We start from the raw sequence: 6,677 nt of genomic DNA on the forward strand, positions 1-6,677 counted from the left end.
GACCTCCCCGAAAATATGCCCCCCTGAAGCTACCGTGACTCGACCGTAGCAGTGGGCGGCCACCTCACAGCTCACTGTTGGCCACAGTGCAGCCGGAGCAGACAGGAAGTGCAAGATCTCTTTTATTAAAACAATAATAAATGTGTACCATATTCTTCATGGAAAAATAAGACATCCCCTGAAAATAAGACCTAGCGCATGTTTGGGAGCAAAAATTTATAAGACATTCTTATTTTGGGGGAAACGGTACCTGCACGTGGGTGGCTGTCTAGGGGGACTCTCAGCCTAATTTGGAATCTACATCAAAGGTAAGCTGCATCAGAATTACCTGGCAAAGAAGAGAACGTCCAAGCTGCACTGAAAGCATCTGCCAAAAGAAAGGCTGCAGGAGTTGACTGACTCCCAGTGGAAATGGCTGTGCTGATACGGCTATGCCCTCAAATTTGGAAGAGAGCTCCCTGGCCAATGGACTGGGACCAAAACTGCACTGCTTGACACAATGGAGATATGTATCAATTGTGATACGAGTGGTAAGAGCCCCCAATAAAATAAAAAAATTTTAAAAGACTTCAAGGTGTTATACAACAAATAGGTCATTTTGTTTTGAAGACAAAGTTGCACCTGACTCATCTTTCCTCTTAAATATGCTGTTCTGCCAACTAGTTATCCAAGCCCAACCCTCTTCCTCCCCAGTCCTTTATCTGATTTATTGAAGTCTGTCTCCCAACTATTCTCTCCAACTTACTCTTCTTGGTTAGTTGAATTTGACACCTGGTTGTTTTCCTCCAAATCATCCTTCACCTGACCTTCAGAGTCATATACAAAAATCATTTTAACCTTTTGCTGTTTGTTTGAGATGAACTTGTTTGTCAGTGAAGACTCAAAAACCATTTCAAGTTTTAAGCCACTCAGATCGCCGTTTAAGTTTGAGAGATAAGGAAGCTGGAGGGAGTTTTGTTTGCTTGCTTTTAAAGAAACGGACGCTATATATTTATATAGCCCATCTCAAGGAAGGAAATCACCAATATCTTGTAAAACACACCTTCAACCTTAGCTCTTTGGAGAGTTGTGTTTGGCCTGCTGCACCTCTCCTGGACATGCCACCACCAGAGCGCCCTACAATTAGTATCACTCTACCATAGGGTGTGAGTAAAAAAGATTGGGATGCACTGATCTAGAGCACAAGTCTCACTATATAACTCCTCTGCTTCTGCTTCAAACATTTCAGTGACACTCCCTCCCCCCAGCTCTCAGGATAAAGCCCAAATATACCTAACCACTGTGTATAACACCCTGCACAATTCATTTATTATTGGCTTTCTACCTCTTCCAGTCTCATCTTTTGCCATGCCCTGCCTGGGACTTGTTTCTTCAACAGCAGGTACATGCATGCAGTTCTCTGCCGTTTCATGCCTGCAAGCCATTGCTGTTGGTTTCCTTTCTGCCTGGTGTGTCCACTTTTCAGCCTGGCTACTATGATGTGTGTCTCTAGGCACCCTATCAGTTGACACCAAGTAAATTCTGAGTCATGGTGACCCCAGATGTGCTAGAATAGAACTGTGCTCCATCGGATGTTCAATGGCTGATATTTCCAAAGTAGATCGCCTGATCTTTCTTCCGAGGCACCTGTGTTGGGCACAAGTCTCCAACCAACCTTTCACATAGTTTCATTCAATATTTCACCATTCAGGGACTCCTTAAGTACTATAGAACCCAAGAAAAGTCTGTGATTGTTCCATTTTCCTATTAATGTCTCCTCTTTGAAACGACCACAGTACTGTAAGCACATCGCTGGAATTGGACTTACCACACTATATTAAGAGTGTTTTTTGCTTCTCCGGCTAGACTGCTTCTTGAGGACATGGTTTGTGTCTAATCATATTTCTAAGTACGATCACATTCGCATGTATGGGAGTTAGGATTTTAACATATCTTTTGAGCGGAGACATTGCAACCCCCAAAGAGCATACAGTGATTATATACATCATTGGTGCTTCCATGGAAGGAAGGGAAGACAGTTCAAAAGTTGCACATGATTATAGTTTTCATCTTGAAATTAGAGTCTCCAGGTGTTGTACCTTCCTTTCCATAACATCTAGTCTTGCAACTTAAAAACTGAAATAAAAAGAGTATGGTGGTGTAACGGTTCTGTGTTGGGCTGCGATCTGCATGGTCAGCAGTTTGAAACCACCAGCAACTCCGTGGGAGAAAGTCAGGGCTTTCTACTTCCGTTAACATGACAGTCTCCAAACCACACAGGAGGTCACGGTGAGTCAGCATCGACTCGATGGCAGTGAGTTTGGTTTTGGTTTTTGGCTCTCCTACCATAATTGGTATAAGCTATTGTAGTCTAGAATGGTTACTCCATTGACAATAGGTATAAAAGGGAAACACATTATACTCATTGGCCCAATCAAAACCTGCTATACAGGAATAACAAATCTTTTCTGTTCTTAGAGTGGAGTAAATTTCTTACAAGTAGCTCAGTAGTTCCTGATTCCTCTCTCTGGGAAAATATCCTTTGCCCGCTTTCTTCCATTTTTCTAACTGTCCTCTGAGGGATCCTTCTTGCCCATGGACACACCTGAGGTGTGCATTTTGGAAGATACCATGGTGACTGTATCATTTCCCAGCATTTCCCATTGATGTAGGTTTGGACGCTGAGCTATAGTCTTGGAAGCTGAATAGACACAGCATGCATTTGGGCTTTGACAATAGAGCTCTCTCAAAAGCATAAACATGTTTACCAGAGGACATGAATGACACTAAATCAACTAGCCTTAACATGCCTATGTAGAATATACCATCTAACAACACATATGTAATCTAGTGATAAATCGTTCTCCAGGCTAGACTACATGTAGGCCATACTGCAAATCCTAAGAAATTTCTAGAGATTGAAATGATACAAAGTATTTTCTCTGACCAGAAGAGAATGAAGACATTAATCAATATTAGAAACAATAATAACAACTGGACAATACTCAAACATATGGAAATTAAACAACACATATGTAAAGTTAAGGTATTCAGGGAGGACTTAACTACAAGGGTAACTTATGATAATAAAGAGCTTCATGAACAAAGAGAAACAATCTCGCATCAACGCTTTACTTGGACAACATCCGAGGCTAGAAAGAGGAAAATAACAGAAGGCTTAACCTATAAGAAAAGGAGAAAACCCCCAAACAACCACAGAGCAGGGCGAAAGTAAATAAAATCGAAACCAGAAAGACAATAGAATACCCAGAACTGGAAGCTCTTTGAAAAGATAAATAAAATATACAAGCCTTTAACTAGACTGACAAAGGGAAAGAGAAAAACTACAGATGACCAAAATAAGCCATGAATGAGGAGACAATTAGTGGCACGGACCCGACAAAGAAAAGAATTGTGACAGAATGTGCTGACCAATGTCTGGCAACAAGCTGGCTAAAGGATTTGCATCGTGTTGCACTGAGTCATAATCCATACTGCAACCTGCAACCTTCAAGTCTCCTCCCTTTCAGCAAGCAAGGTTGTGTCATCTGCACATCACAGGGTGTTCCTAAGTCTTTCTCTTGATGCCACATTCTTGCTCATATAATGCAACTTCTTTGATGTTTTTTCAGCCTACAGCTTAAACAAGTTTAGTGAGAGGGCACAATCCTAATGCACACCTTTCCTGATTTTAAACCATGCAGTCTTCCCTTGTTCTGTTCGCACACCTGCCATTTGATCTGTGTAGCAGTTCCACTGGAGTCCAATGAAGTGTCCTGGAAATCCCATTTTTCTCAAGATTACCCAGAGGGAATTATGGTCCACACAGTCGAATGCCTTTGTGTGGTTAATAAAACGTCAGTAGACATCTTTCTGGTATTCCCTGTACATATTGTAATATAGATGACATTATGGATAAAGACATTACCTTCAGAGAAAAGGACAAATATTGTATATATGAGCAACGTAAATTTCGTAGTGGTTACAGGGATCATGAAGGAGGGGGGAGGGTTTTGTTTGACTTATGTAGTACTGACTTTCAGTTACTGGAGATAGAAAAATTTCATTGACTACCGGTGAGATTTCACGGCTGATTAATGTAGTTGCTGTCATGAAGTTGTACGTTTGTAACTTTTGAATTGGTCAATATATGATAGGTATATTGACAGCAGCGACACAAAGGGTAGTAACTGGTGAAGTCATTTCTATACACTCAATCAAACACCTTATGGAATTTGGTTCCTTGGTCTGAACGCTCCAGGTCATGATTTCATGGTTTCTCAGATCATTTGGTCTCATAACATTCAGTGCTTCTGTTCAAATGGTACTTTGCTGCTTGCAAGGAGCCACCCTAGCCACAGCAGATGGTTTCTGTTCACCTGGAGTAACGAGGAAAGACAGAGGAAATGGGCTCTGTCGCTAATTGCCTCTATTAACTGTTGCCTCGGGAGTAGCAAATGACCGGCTGAGCAACATGCCTACGTTTTATTGTGACTACTGCGATACATGCCTAACCCTTGACGCTCCACCTGGGAAGAAGACACATTGCCGTGGGAAGAAACAACAAGAGAATGTGAAGGGCTGCTATCAGACAGGAATGGCAGGCTCCGAGCCTCAATGACAAAACAACAGCTGCTTTTCCACAAAGAAAGATAGCTCCTACTTCATTCTCCCCTCCTCCTCCAGCAGGGGCGTTGGTTCCCCGCTCCCAGGTCCTCTTCGCCCTATGATGCCGACACCCCACATGGAGGGCCCACCATGGTGCCGATGATAGGCCCTCCTCTTCCTGGAATGACGCCAAAGGGATCTGCTCCTGGAATGAGGTCACCCATGGGAAGCCGCATGCCAAGGATGCCTGGGCCCCCAGTGATGCGGCCCCTGGCCTGTCCTATGATGGGGCCCACTAGGCCAGGAATGACTTGACCAGACAGATAAAGGCCGAGCACAGCCTTTTCAGTTCTCTATTCCATGCACCACTTCGCAAGAGATCATGATGCTGTGACTCCGGGTGTTTTCTAACAGCACAACACGGAAGATTTGCTCCTCCTTTCTATCCAAAGGAGAATCATTTGTGGAAAGGGGTAGTGGACAAAAATCAAAGTAAAACAATTTTTGTTTCTCTTGTGACATGTGAAAATAAACTTGTCAACTTTTAGTCTAAAGGAAAACAAAACAAAACAGTCGCCTCGTTTGTCATGAAACCAGAAGAACTGGATGGTACCTGGCTATCATTATTGTTTTGTTTCATTTTTCAAAATTTTGAAAGAAAGATCCTGATCAAAAGGGGAAATTCAGAACAGAATTGAAAATTCTCATAGCTTCCAGACTTTCTGGAACTGTGGAGGCAGGAAAAGCCCCTAAACTATGATCCTAGATAAACTGAACCTTGAATCTTAAGCCTAAAATATCTCCTTAAATCTTGTCAAAACCAAATAGCAGTTTAGCTCATAGGTTCCCAAAATTGTTTTGCCTAATGCCCCACTTTTCAGTAAACAAACAAACAAACAAAAACTCAGAGTCCCACTACACAAGTAAAAAATCTTTGTACTACAGCCCACAATCCAGGATAAAGTGTAGGTACCTGCTTTTGCAGTCCCTTGGATCACTCCAGTGCCCCCTAGGGAGTGGTATAGCCCACTTTGGAAAACACTGGTTTAACTTGACAGGTAAAGAATGTTTGCTTTCATGACCTTGTCCTACTGAGTCAATTTCAGCCAAAATATAGAAAGGCCTATATGAAGTAAACACCAGGGAAGTACACACTCCTTAGAACAACCAGCCATTCAAAAGAATGGCGTTTGCTGTGAGATAAAACTCAGAAGGCAGGACGGAAAGAAAACAATGAGCATAAAAGGTAAACACCGGGAGGAAAGGGAAGTGTTCTTATATTGTGGGACGTGCCATCATGGTCACGAATCAAAATGTACATAAATTGTTGAATGGAAAACTATTTTTCCGGTAAACTTTCCAGTCAAACAACATTTTTTTAATAAAAGGAATGTCTGCTTTAAGCTTTGTACTCTTTTAAGATCTATCTATATGTGATCAAATTGACAACAGCCATACAAAAGTTTAGCTACGAAACAGAAAACATAAGAGACCGTGAATTTAAGTTAACGAGCGAGGAACCACTTGGGAAGAGATTAACAATAGTTGTGATACTATTGATTAAGAAGAATGTGATCAATGTCACTGAGTATTATATGTAGAAATTATGGAATTGCTGTATTTCTGCTGGATATTATCATAACACAATACATTATTTTTTAAAAGCATGTTTCCAATATATATCATGTGCAAGTAACCATAGTAAAAATGTCTTGACCAGACCATCTTTTATGTCTGAAGTGTCCTTTATCCATCTATACTGTCTCCTAACGGTACACATCTCTCTACCTCAGGGCTTGGTAAACTTTTGAGACTGAAGAGCCATCTGGTCCCTCACAACAATTAAAAAATGTATATAAGAATTTTAAATATATTTTTACAAACAAGAGAAATCACCATGATCTGAATTATGTCCTTTAAATGAAACTATGTTAGTTTTGTTTTCGTTTCTTATTTTACTTCAGAGCCACATGTACATACCAAAAGAACTCCATATGGCTCTCGAGGCCACAGTTTGCCGACCACTGTCCTAGCCTTAAAATAGCCTTAGTTAAAAAGGCAACGGAGGACGATGTAAGATATGAAAAAAG

General features: G+C 41.3%; 1 pseudogene; it reads left to right on the forward strand.

The window, feature by feature from the left end:
* The first annotated feature begins 4,453 nt into the window (after nucleotides 1-4,453).
* On the forward strand, nucleotides 4,454-4,914 carry LOC101642001 (annotated as a pseudogene).
* The last annotated feature ends 1,763 nt before the right edge of the window (nucleotides 4,915-6,677 follow it).

Source organism: Echinops telfairi, unplaced genomic scaffold, assembly GCF_000313985.2.
Source record: "Echinops telfairi isolate 266 unplaced genomic scaffold, ASM31398v2 ScPeMD7_20;HRSCAF=75, whole genome shotgun sequence".
NCBI classification, from domain to species: Eukaryota; Metazoa; Chordata; class Mammalia; order Afrosoricida; family Tenrecidae; genus Echinops; species Echinops telfairi.